The 13,506-nt window shown below is 44.1% G+C and overlaps 1 pseudogene; it reads left to right on the top strand.

The window, feature by feature from the left end:
* Nucleotides 1–5,999: 5,999 nt before the first annotated feature.
* Nucleotides 6,000–8,483, top strand: LOC134389549 (myoneurin-like; annotated as a pseudogene).
* The last annotated feature ends 5,023 nt before the right edge of the window (nt 8,484–13,506 follow it).

The following is a 13,506-nucleotide window of genomic DNA, read 5'->3' as shown; positions in this document are numbered from 1 at the left end:
ACTACTCCTTCAGCCCCAGCTACCTCACGTAGTGGGGCGATTGTTAAAGGGGCGGGGGGAGGTCCTCGGGAACGGGTAAAAGGGGGGCTTAGTGGGTCAGGAGTAGGGGAGGGTAAAGTCGGAGGAGTGGATGGCGCAGGAGGTGCAGAAGGTGACGCGGATGACGGGGGAGGAGGAGCGGACGCCGGAGGCACTGGGGGAGGAGGAGGTCGGTAGGGTGGGGGTTCATCAGCAGGGTCGAAGGTGGAGGAATCGAGGGGTGACTGTGAAGAGGGTTTACAGGCTAAAAGGACTTGAGAGGGAGCACAGGAGGAGCAGAGGGTGGGGTTCTGAACCAAGAGGTAAAAAGCCTCGATGTAGGGGAACCTCCTTCCATTTTTTTAGGCGCTGGCAGTAGTTAAAGAGGTCTCGTAGAATGTTAGGATCTAGTGTGCCCTCAGGGGGCCATGTGTTTTGATTATCTAAAGGATAATAAGGCCAATCTTGTGTACAGAATTTGGTGAGGAGTTTGGGCTTAATATCCGGCCTGAGGGAAAGGTTGCTGAGGTTTTTCAGAAGGCATTGAAGTGGAGAGTCCCCTAGGGAGGAGGAGGAAGCGCCCATTCTGGTCTCTTAATGGGAATTTAGACAGAAATCGGACAGATTTAGTGATAGGACAGATCCTTCGGCCGGTTGGGAAAGGCAGGATCCTAGAGGGCGTCCCCAGTAGGTCACGTCAGTCCCGGCAGGTTCAAGTACAAACCAGGAGGAGAGAAGGGAGGTGTGGGGCATCACTCAGACCTCCACTTCTCTATGGCAAAAGCCCAGTGCCTGAAGGAACCTAGCGCCAGGATTTTCTGGTCGGGTCCTGGACCCAGGAAGTGGAGAGAAGAGAGTGGTGGACAGGAGGGTGAAGGAGAGAACAGAATGGGGCTTTTAACCTCCAAAAATGAAAGTAAAAGTTTACCAGGGCTTTGGAACCTGTTATAGTTTGGGAATTTATGATGGTCGTGAAGACCGTGGTGGGGTGGGGTATGGGTGTTAGGGGCTACCGGACGATCACGGCTAGACTCCCTGTGGTAGCCTGAAAAAGGGCTGGTGCCCTTTAAGAAAGGGGGCTTACTTAATGATGAGCCGGTGGTGAGTGGAAGGAGCCAGCGCCGAAAAGAATGGACGAGGGTGGACCGTCAGTGGTGAGCGGTGGAAGGGAGGCCGGTCCTGGCGGGACGGAGTTCCCGAGGGGCGACTTGGAAGGTGTTGCCGCTGCGATCTGAAAAGTGTTGCCGCTCGAGAGAAGCTCCGTCCCGGGTTTCAGCACCAAATGAAAGGACAAGTCGATACCAGTTGATGATCCACCGGAGAGAGCTCGTTTATTAGGCGGCACACACACATATATATAGGGCTTCTAGGGAAGGTTGATTGGCTTAAAATACAATCCCTACTTAGAGGGCAACCAGCGCCATGATGGGGTGTAGCCAAGAAGGACTTATGTGATCAGGGTGTGATCCCTTGGGGCATTTGGGTTCTTACAGTTAAGAGGAATAGCAAGGGAGAGGTAGTAGGTTCCAGGATTTGTTTTAATGTAATAAAAATATTCTAAAATTAAGGACCAGCCCATGGCTCACTCGGGAGAGTGTGGTGCTGATAACACCAAGGTCACGGGTTTGGATCCCATATAGGGATGGCCCAGTTGGCTCACTGGGTGAGCGTGGTGCTGACAACACCAGTCAAGGGTTAAGATTCCCCTTATGGTCATCTTTTAGAAAAAAAAAAAAAATTCTAAAATTAGATTGTAATGACAGCTAAGTAACTCTGTGAATATACTAAAAACCACTGAATTGTGTACTTCTAATGGGTAAATTACATTGCAATAATGTAAATTATACCTCAGTAACCTGTTTTTTAAAAAATAGCATTTTTCTACACTAGTAGTAACAAACTAGAAAATTCAGCAGATATTTTTTTTTTTTTAAATTAATTAATTATTATTATTATTGTTTTACATTCTAAGATGCTGCAGAGCAGTTGGGGTGGAAGGGGAGAGTGAAAAGGGGAGGGGCAGGGGGTGGGAAGACAAGGAAGGGGGGAGGAGGCATGGTCGAGGCCTGTGGCACCCCCCTCATTCTGGCAGAGGAGACCAGGGGGCTTCCAGTAGTGGCTCAGTTATGGCTGGGCTGGATGTGGACGTCAGGGGGATGTGGCTGAGGCCCTTGGCTACTCCTCCTCCCAGCTTGGGAGCCCAAGACACTTCTGCTGGTGGCCTGGTGATTGTCACTGGGCTGGATGTGGACATTGGGGGGCATGGCTGAGGCCCTCAGCACTCCCACCCCAGCTCTGGAGCCCAAGGCACTTCTGGGAACAGCCTGGTGGTCGTCACTGGGGTTGATGTGGATGTCTGGGGGGCACAGCTGAGGCCCTCAGCCCCCCACCCTAGCTCAGAAGCCCTGGGGGCTTCCAGTCCTTCTAGGTTTTATAGGTGTTCTTTGGTGGTATTAGACCTTTACTGGTTAATGTCAAAACTTTTTCTCTGATCTGTGGGTGTTTTGTGTTTTCTTTCACTTCTGTGTTGGATTATTAGCTACCCCACCACTTAAACTCTGCAGTGGAATTAATTTGTTCTCTTTTGGTTACTTCTAAGATGGGGGAACTTCCTGTGGGAACCAGCACTTGAGCTCTGTGCTTGAGCTAAACTGCTGCTTTACTGCTGATTCCCCAGGGAGGGCTTTTTGTGCAGCTCAGGTTTTAATTGTTGACCTTGTAGGCACTTTCAGTTCTTGTGAGGTCCAGTACATCCGGGTGATGTGGAAATTCTGGTCTGGTCCTGAGTCTTTTCAACAAACTGCACCCCCTGCAGTTCTATATTCCTGACCAGGCTACCCGGAATGGTCCTGTGCTGATTGAGGGGCAGACCAGCCAGCTATGCTGTGCCCCAATTTTCTCTTGGTGGGCCCATCTCTCCCACTGCCTATACTCCAAACACTTCCCATGGGATGGACCATGTGCTGTCCCCTTGCAATGACTTACCAGCCTCTGAGTGGCTCCTTTTTTCAGTTGCCTGTGGCCTCTCACTCCTACATGGTTCCACAGGAACCCTGTTAGTGGTCCAGTTGGTGTAGGGACCACCAAGGCCCTCTTCTCCCCTGCAGCCACCAAGCAGCTTCATATGAAGGTCACAGCAGCAGCTTTTGCCAGTTCTTGCACTGTGCACTCACCAGGGCCGGACTTGAAGTGGCCAGGACTTGAAACAGTCAGAGCAGTCCTTTCTTTCTCTCATCGTGGCTTCTCCTGCCTTCACACACTCCGTAAGTCTCTCCTCCTCTTCCCCTGAGCTCTAGCGGCCCCAGCTTGGCTGTTGTTGCTTTTTAATAGTTGTAAATTGGTTGATTGTGGGAGAGGATGACACTGGGGACCGTCTGTTCTGCCATCTTAATCAGAAGTCTCCTTCAAACACTCTCAGTGGACATTTTAAAAGACCTTAATAAATGAAGATAACATCACATTAATAAATAAGATAGTTAACATTTTTAAAGTATCAATTATACTCCTAAATTTATGTAAAAATTAAATACAATTTTAATGAAACCCCCAGCAGGAGTGAGGTAGAGGGAGAAACTTGACAAACTGATTGAATAAGGTCAGGAAGATTTTCTACTATATTTTCCTTATAGATATTTTTAAGTTTTAGCTTTTTCAGGTGGAATTTACATCATTGATTACAAACCTTTCTTCTTTTCCAATATAAATATGTAATGCTATAAATTTCCTTCTAAGTACTGCTTAACTGCTATTGAGTAATCAGTTGTCAAGGTAGTCAATTAGGAAAACAAGCCAAAGTAAAAATAACAATCAAGCCTTTATTCACGTACTGTGACAGTGCAAGCAAAAGGTCAAAAGAGGCACTGCTCCCTAGTGTTCATTCTCTTCTCCACAAATGGCACAGGTCATGGTCAGGTGGATGCAGTGCAGACAGGTGGGAGGGGGAGGAGGAAGGTGATCTCACTGCCAAGGAGCCCTGAGCAAAAAGTCCCTGCCCCTTGTGAACTTGGGTCAGCGCAGGACAGAGAAAAGCGGGGAGGACTAGGAGTGGAAAAACACGAGTCAAAGGAGATGTAGTGGATTGAACTATGTCCCCCAAAACTGACTGAAGCTTAAATTGTGTCCCCAAGTTTTATGTATTAGAAACTTAGCCCCCACTGTGACTGTTAAGAGGGTGAGAAATCCTATTATGGTGATTGAAAGGAGGAGCCTTGAAGAGGTGATTGGATTGCAGGACCGTGCAGTAGTGACTGGATTAAAAATGGTGGTTGGGGGTGTGGTTCTGAGGACTTTAAAAGAAGAGGAGAGTCTGCCTTTCTGCTCTCTCTGCTTACATCATCTTGCAATGTGAGACCCCTGGGTCACCGTCACCACCACCAGAGGGACTTTGGACTTCTCAGCCTCAGAAACTGTAAGCAATAAATTTCATTTTCTTTATAAATCACCCAGTTTTAAGTATGTTGTTATAAGCAACAGAAACAGACTAATGCAGCAGAGAAAAGTGCCTTAGCCAAGGCCCCAGTAAGGAGGACTCCAGATGGAGGCGCCTGGACCAAGAATTCAGATCAGTGCATGAGCATGGACTGCAGCTCCCTACAGAAATCTGCAGTGCACTGTCTCTGCACCAGGTCTAGTATTAGAGAGGGTAGCTTCTTCCTAGGAGGACTGCTGGGCAAAACCTATAAGTACCTATGGTCAATTATACTGAGACAGTACACACTGGACTTTGGCCTGGAGCCAGACTCCTCGGTGCACACTGTAAATTTTGATGTGTTAATATTGAGATTCAGTTCAAAATACTTTCAATTTCCCCTGGTGATTTCTTCTTTGACCCTTGGGTTATTATAAAGTCTTTTGTTTGATTTTCAAATGTTTAATAACTTTCACAATATTTTGTTATTGGTTGCTAATTGAATTCTGTTGGGATATAGTCACAGAACATATTCTGTAATGTTTCAATACTTTTAAATTTATTGAGGCTTGCATTATGGCCCATTATGTGGCCTTTCGTGCTGAATGTTCCATGTTCATTTGGGGAAAAAATGTGTATTCTGCTGTTGCTAGGTGAAATGTTCCAGAAATGTCAATGAGGTCCAGTTTTTTGTGACTTGTTTACTTGGCTTTTCATTCCTGCCAGTTTTTCTTTACATATTTTGAAGGTGTATTTGATACACTCTTATTCTCAGGTATATCAAATTTAAAATTATTATATCTCTTAAATGAATTCACCCCCTTTGCCATTTATAAAATATCACACTTTAACCAGGGTAATATTCCTAATTTTGAAGTCTACTTTGTCTGACATCAATGTAGCCACTGAAGATTGGTGTCACTTTTACTATCCTGTTATTTTTAAGCTATCTGTTTCTTCGCATTGAAATTAGGGTTTTATTGTAGACACCATATAGTTGGGTCTTGATTCTTCATCCAGTCTAACAGTCTCTGACTTTTAATCCAGTGTTTAGTTCACTTACATTTAATGTAATTATTGATATGGTTGGGATTACATTTACCATTTTACTGCTTCTTTTCTATTTGTCACATCCATTTTTTGTTCTTTTCCCCTTCTTGACTGGTTTCTTTTGAAATAATTGGGGCCTCAGTCCAGAACCCAGCTGAGCACTACGTACTGACTGTTGGCCAACCAAAATGCTCAGAATGAGGAAGACAGGTGGAGTGCTGTGCAGAGCCCTCAGGACTCCTACCCATGATGCCCGCAGTTGCCAGGGCCCCTGGCATGCTGAGGAGTGGGCTGTGTGTGGGCCAGCCCCTCCAGCCCTGGCTGGTGCCGGACCTCCATGGTGGCAGAGCCTCCTGTGTTGCCACAGATGACAGAGCTGGAGTGATGCCACCCACCATCGAGGAAGGAGACAGGGGCTGGCACAGTGCATGACAAGCTCCCAAGATGGGGAGAGAGAGTGAAGAAACTGTAACCACATTTGGGTTGCTACTGATAAAGGGTAAAATTCCATTCTGATATCAAAATGCAGTATTCACACCACTGTGAGCACCTTTTAGAGAGACTGGACAAGCTACAGGAAGCAGGTTTTCTCTGTGACTGCACCATAGTGATTGGGGAATTCTGGTTTCAAACTCATAGGAATGTGCTCGCCTCATTTAGTATTTTGGTGCGATCTATAGAAGCACTTCTGAGAACAAAACTGTCTTGATCAGAATCAGGTGACGGCTGATGGATTTCAGAAACTGTTGGAGTTTATAAATGCAGGAACTTTAAATCTTATGGATGGATGCTTTCATTGCTAATCCGTCTTTTGCAGTGATATCTAGTATTACTAGAAACACTGAATTGAATCAATAGACTTGTCTTCTTATTCTACAAGATTATAACAATCAGGAGAAATCAGAAGTATCTTCAGATTTATTTCAGGCAAATCCTAAACAAGGGTCTTTAACAAAGAAGTCATCTCAAACTAAAAAGAAGGCTTTCAACTCCCAGAAAACAGGGCAGATTAAAACAGCAAAATATCCCAGTGACTTTTTAGAGAATGTGTCTGTTGAGTTATTCCTAGATGCCAATAAGTTTTTCACACCCATAGTAGAACAAGTTCAACAAAGAAATAATAATTCAGAACTCAAGTTGACATCAGTTGTGAATGTACTTTTCCAGAGCAAGATACTGTGCAACTGTTACAGTGAAATGGAAATGTGGAAAATCACAGCCAAACTGTGCTCTGAGAGAACACTCTACGTCTAATACAGGCAGTGTCAAGAGTCCTTTTGAGCTGGAGACCTCTGGGGAGGAGCTGGATCAGAGGTATTCCAAGGCCAAGCCAATGTGAAATGTGTGGGAAGTGTTTTCAGAAGCCAGCAGCTTGAGAAGGCACATGAGAATACATAAAGGAGTCACATCTCTTGTCTGCCACTTGTGTAGAGAGGTGCTTACCCAGTGTAACCAGCTGAAAACGTATGCAAGAACTCACACAGGTGAGAAGTCATACAATTGTGAATTATGTAATAAAGAATTTCCTCAGAAATGCCAGCTAGTCTTCCACAGTCGCATGCATTACACTGAAGGAAAACCCTACAGAGGTAATGTGTGCAATTCACAGTTTGTAGCTTGTAGCAATCTCAAGATTCATGCAAGGAGGCATTCATGGAGAGAAGCCCTATGTCTGTGATAGTTCTGGACAGAGATGTTCCCAAACCAGCACACTGACCTATCACATCTGCAGGCACACTGGACAAAAGCCTTGTGTGTGTGATACCCGTGGAAAGGCATTTGTTGTCTCTAGTTCTCTTGTTACTCATTCTCAAAAACATACCAGAGAAAGACCACTTATCTGCCAATTATGTGGAAAGTCTTATACAGATATTAAAAATTTAAAGAAGCACAAAACGAAAGTCCACTCTGTTAAATGCTCGTGTTTTTCAAAATTGGGTGCTGTCATACTGATGTTCCTCCTTAAAATGTTGAGATGTGCATTCTGTTTCAATTATATGTGTATTTCACAAAAAATAAGATATACACATAGAGGATCGTAGCTTTATAATTTGCAGAAAAGTGCACTCTGGATTTCTTTTCATATTGATCTTCTGATAAAAACTACTTGAAATATTTCCTCCTTTAAAAACCTGACTTATGAACAATTTCAATAATGAAGGAATATATAAGCAAGCTATGTCCTGTTGCCCATACCAGAGTCTGGATAGCACAGCTTCTACTGTAATTATTATGAAGAAAAAGGTTATCATGAACACCAGAGTCCGGAAATGTGTAAGAGGAAAAAGGGAGACAGGTAGTCTCCAATTGTTATAATATATAAAAATGTAAAGCCAGACTACTAAATTTTAAGTCTATTGCTTAAAATGAATCCTTGAAAAAGTTTCACTGTGCTTCCTATTTTATTCTGTCATGATTAGAAACAACACTAGGCTTCTTCGATGTGTAAGGACGATAGTAAACATAAATATCATATCATAAGGATTAAGTTAGAAACATCTGAAAACTACAGTGAGTCATTAATTCAACAACTATTTATTAAATACCTACAAGGTACTCATAACTGGAAGGACTGTGGGTTAAGCAAGACATGGTCCTGGTTCTCGAAGAGCTTACAACCCGGTATAAGAGACAAGAAATCTAAATAAATAACTATAAATACAAGAGAAAATGTAGGACACAGTAGACACAATAGTGTTGAAGAAGATGTTAAGTTTTGCTGAGGTGCAGATAAAACTTTAGATTCCAGTGTAGAAGATCATACTTTGAGTGAGCAAGATTCCATAAAGGGAAAAAAAAAAAAAAAAAAAAAAAGTCCTTTATCAGAAACTGTGGATGTGAATCCTTCTGCTATGACTTTATCACCAACTCTTCCACTTGGGACTGAGGAACAGCACATGCTTTTCTGCCTGTCACCGATAAACAGGGTCCAACATCTGATACATTGCTGAGGTCAAGTGTGAATGGGCATTCAGAACCACAGGTGATTTTTTTACAATTATACTGACTTTGTGAGGAATATGGAATTGCGGAGATATGTGTGGTAGGAAACATAAACACCTCTGGCAAGGTGCATATATTCATATTAAATTCCCACTCATTTGGGCAAAAAAAGAAATAATTGAGTAATTTTTAGTATTCCATTTAATGCCCATTACTGGCTTCTTAGCTATACATTGTGTGGCCTTGGTTACTCCCGGGTTTGTAGAATGCAGTTTTTACTTATCCTAGTCAGACTTCAAATAATTTTACACCACTTCACCTTTGACATTAAGAACCTCATCACAAAATACTTTGATTTATACCTCCTGTCCCATCAGCTGGGCTTCTGGTGTCATGCGATTTACTTCTGCACATATTCCAAATCTCACAATACATTGTTATTACTTTTGCTTTAAATAATCAATTTTCTTCTGAGGAGGAAAAAAATGAAAAAAAGGGTTTTGTATTTATCCCTCTATTTACTATTTCTTGTGCTTTTCCTTTCTTCTCTGGGCAGATCGGAATGTCCATCTAGCTTCATTTGCCTCTGTCTATAAAACCTCCTTTATTATTTCTTCAGGCGTTTCTCTGTAAGGGACAAATTGCTTTAGCTTTTGCTTGTCTGAAAAACACTCTTCATTTGACCTTCGTCTTTTTTTCTGTGTGTTTATAGTTTTGAAATAATTTGGGGAAATTGGAGCCATTCACTCATCATATATATTTTCTGCCTTCATTTCCCCTTTGGCAAATTTGATTTTATCCCATAGGTCACCAATGCTCTGTTTTTCATCCTTCTTTTCTCTGTGTGCCTCATTTTGGATTCCTAAGTCTTCATCGTCAGTCTTTTCATCTCTAGTATCCAATCTGCTATTTATTGCACTTAGTGAGATTTTCATTACAGAAATTGTATTTTTTTTTTATCTCTAGAAGTTTGATTTAGGTCTTTTTTTATATCTTCCATCTGTCTCTTCATGATGGTCATATTTGTCGTTCCGTCCTTGAACATAATGAACATATTTACAATAGTTTAATGCTCATGCTCACTATTTTTAGCATCTCTGTAATTGCTATTGCCTGATTCATCTCCTGGTAATGGGTTATATTTTCTGGCTTCTTTTCATGTCTAGTCATTTTTTGGTGGCTACAAGTCACTGTAAATTTTATGTCACTTTGTGCTGGGTTTTGTTGTAATTCATCAAAGAATGTATAGCTTTGTTATGGCTGAATGGCTGCATGGTTTTGTTTTGGTTTGGTTTAGGTTTTTGGTGGGATTTTTTTGACTTTTTTTTTTTGGCCACATGGGGTCAGTTTATTGCAGTTATAGACCTTTCTATTTTTTGTCCAGTTTTCCATAAAGAAAATTAAAACACACACACAACTAACTGGCAGGATGTTATTTGAAAATCTATTTGACCTATTCAAGGCAAGGTTTTATGTAAAGACAAGTTCCCAGTAGCATTTCCTCTAGGGATAGTTTAGCTCCCCTGCTAAGGCATGACTCTTTGGGAGTTTTTATTAGTTGCCCTACGTATTCAACAAGGTCTCTCTACTCTAGCTGATGGGAACTCATAGAATTCCCAACTGGTATGAACTCTGGGAATTGCTCAGCTTATATCACTTTGGACTTGATCTTTTCCGAGAGGTTGCTCTTCACTGAGCCTGAAGGAATTTCACGTCTGCACATGTATGTATGCTTGCATTCAGATGCAGACTCTAGCATACTTCCATATAGATTTCTGGACCTCTCTCTGCTTAGCTCCTTCCTTCCAACTATTCTTCCCCACAAATCCTAGCTCCCATGGCCTCTTCAAACTCTATCTCTCATTTCAGTTCAACAGAACTACTGGGCTTTGTTCGGATTCACCCTTCCTGTGACATGGTCTGAAAATCATCCCCAGGTAGAAAGGCACGCTGATCACAAGGTTCATTTTGTTTTCCTTATTTGAAGGATCACAGTCCTGTGCTGTCTGTTGTCCAATGCTGGAAAATTGTTGTTTCGTATAATTTGTTGTATCCTGTAGTTGTTGCAGTGCAAAGACAGCCCTGGACACTGTTACTTCCTCATGGCCAGCTCTGGAAGTTCCAAAATAAAATTCTTGAATCATAAGCATATGTAGAGTAGTTAAAGTCATAATACTCAATGAAATCATCATAAGAGTTAGTACACACAGACCATAGAGGTGGTCCATGGAAGCTTCAGCAGTGAAGTCAGCAGAAGGGCTTCCCAATGAATTAGGAGGAAACCAGGAAAATGCGGTCTCCAGAAGACAATTGAAAGGAGTCTTCCAAAAGGAGGGAGGGTCAACTCTGTTACAAGGTCTGATCAGTGAAGCAAGATGAAGGCCGTAAAGTGACCACTAAATATGGAGGTCACCAGTAATCTTTGCAGAGCATTTGCGATGGAGCAGTGAGGGAAAAGCCCGACTAAAGTAGTCAAGAGAAAAAACAAGGAAAGGTGGGAATTTGAAGATAGCATGTAGATAACTTGAAACATTTTGCTGCAGAGAATAAGAAGGAAACAGATACTGGAAAGAAAGTCAAGTGTGGACTTTTTTGAGGTAGAGAGGAACAGTAGCATGTTAACCGACTGAAAGGTCTGACAGAGCGGGGGATGGTGATTGTGCCAGAAAGGAAGGAGAGAAGTGCTGGAGACATGTTCTGAGGACACAAGAGGGTGAGCTCGGGCTCCCCAGTGAAGATGTCAGCCTTGTCTAAGAGCGGGGCTCGAGCATCTCCTCACAGGCAAGAAGGCAGCACATGCAGAGACAGATGCCACGGCCTGGGCAGATCCGGTGGCGACAGAATGTGGACGTCCTCTCCCAGCTGCTCCTAGTCTGTCAGTAAAGTAGGAAACGAGGTCACCAGCTGAAAGTGTGAATGAGAGAAGACACATTGGGAGTTAGAATGGAAAGAAGAGAAAACGAGAGAGCCATCTAAGAAAATCAGGACAGTGAATGTCGAGTTATATTTCGCCAGGCAGCATTGAGTACCCACGTGGAGTGAATGACCATGAACTGAAAGGGAGACCCAGTCAGCAGAGGCGTGGGTTTTCTTCCAACCATTTCGAGCTTGCGTGGGTGCAGAGTGGGTGAAGAATTCAATGACATCAGGGTTGTGGTTTTGCAAAAAGAAATAATAATACAATGAGGAAGGGCAAGGAAATGATCAAAAGGGTTGACTATGCATGGATTTTAAGTAGGATACGCAGGAAGCAAGAACATGGGAGGACTGAGGGGCAGTGAAAAGACAAAAGGATCGGTGGCTTGAGGTCCCATGGGATCAACACGGTGTGGGCACCCAGTCTTCGCCGCATGGCTGATAACTTCTATGTCACCCTCGCACACACACGAGACTCCTTCATTTCCATTCCAAAGAGGAAGACACGTGAGTATTCAAATAAATAACCAGCATGACTTTATATAGTGGTCAACACAAGCACGTAAATAAAGCAAGGTCAGGGCGGAGATGGGGACTGTGCAACTGTGTGGCCCTGGGTGGCCTCAGACCCTCAGGCACACGCCCTGCGATCCCAGCTCTGTGCCAAGTCACTCCCAGTCCCTGGCAAGCTGCCATCCCACTTCTGCCCCTCATCCCACTCTTACTGGATGGCTCACCTCCTTCACTAACAAGTGTCACCTAGCAATACACTCCCACAATAAAAAGCAATACGCATTTCCTGATCTCTACCTCTGAATGTTGTCTCTGTCCCCGGTCTGCCCTCGTCCCCTTCAGTCTCACGAGCACGAGGCCTCTCTTCTTACAAAGGACAGTCCCCCTCTTGCTCCCTGCCCCCCGGCACCCTGGATCGTTTCCTCGCTGTGCGGGCTCCTGCCTTTCGCCTTTAAATGGTCACAGATCTTCCCTGTGGAAAAGAATATTCCCTTGAACTTTGACACTTTGCTTGGGAACACTCAACACAGGGTCCTCAATCCCAAGTTTCCTGCAACCACTGGGAGCCCATGAACCTGTCGTCCTCCCCCAGACTTCACCTTCTCTTGCCTTCCTCTCTCTTCCCCCATCTACTGGTCTGTATATCTAGGTGGTTTTTCTCTTTTGCCTTTGCTTTACCTTCAACTTTCTACTGCCATGTCTTATTCCAATTCCTCCTCACAGCATCTCAGATGAGTTTTCCCAGTTCGGTCTCTACTGTCACCCAGCCTAGTCCTGGCCTGTATCCTCCAAGGCCTAAAATCTTTAACAACCTTCTCACTGGCCCCTGACTCCAGACTCCCCTCCTGCTAATCCATCCTGCGTGGATTAATCTTTCTAAGCTACTACTGAGGCCTTGTCCTTCTCAAGATGATCTGTGCCTCACCCACGACATGCCATAGTAAGGACTTTGGACTGTAGACACATCCCTCCAAACCTGTCTTTGCCCTATTTGTAGCTGTCGTACGCATCACACCCTTCAGGAGCCCTCTGTCATCATCTGACCTGCCTTCCAGCTGCCCCCAGACATTTCTTGCACTCTGCCTTGCTGTCTGCCTGGTCACCTCGTACCCCACCTCATAGCCAGTGACTCTCCCAGCCAATAATCACGACCCTCTGCTCATACCAGCTAGAGGACTTGCAGAATCTGAGTGCGGTACAGCATTTACAGGGTTCTGAGCTCATTGCATTGACATTTCAGAGCAAAAAAGGGACATTTATGTCCTCATATATAAAATCAGGGAAGGGTCTAGATGATCCCTGACACCAAGAAGGACTCAGTAACTTGCCCAAAACCAAACAAGGAGAAGCAGACCCACATCACTCGACTCCTCTTCTAGCACCCCCTTCCCACATGAATTAGCTTTTGAAGTCTGTATCTTTCCGTCCCCCAGTGTGCTAGGTGTTGTTCTAGACACTGGGGGTGAGCTGTGGCCAGCACAGATGGGAAGCCCTGCCCTGCAGAGGAGGGAGGCAGACGGTAAACAGAGTAAGTAAGTAGCATGCATAGCATGTTAGGTGCTAAGTGCTGGGGAGGAAAACTAAAGCATGGAAGGGGGAAGGAAGTGTGAGCAGGAGGGGCCATTTTTAGGAGTGGTCAGGGGAAAACTCCCTGGAAA

Source organism: Cynocephalus volans, chromosome 10 (genome assembly GCF_027409185.1).
Source record: "Cynocephalus volans isolate mCynVol1 chromosome 10, mCynVol1.pri, whole genome shotgun sequence".
Taxonomy (NCBI): Eukaryota; Metazoa; Chordata; class Mammalia; order Dermoptera; family Cynocephalidae; genus Cynocephalus; species Cynocephalus volans.
Note: the sequence above shows the minus strand (reverse complement) of the source record. Positions and strands in the feature narration are given on the sequence as shown.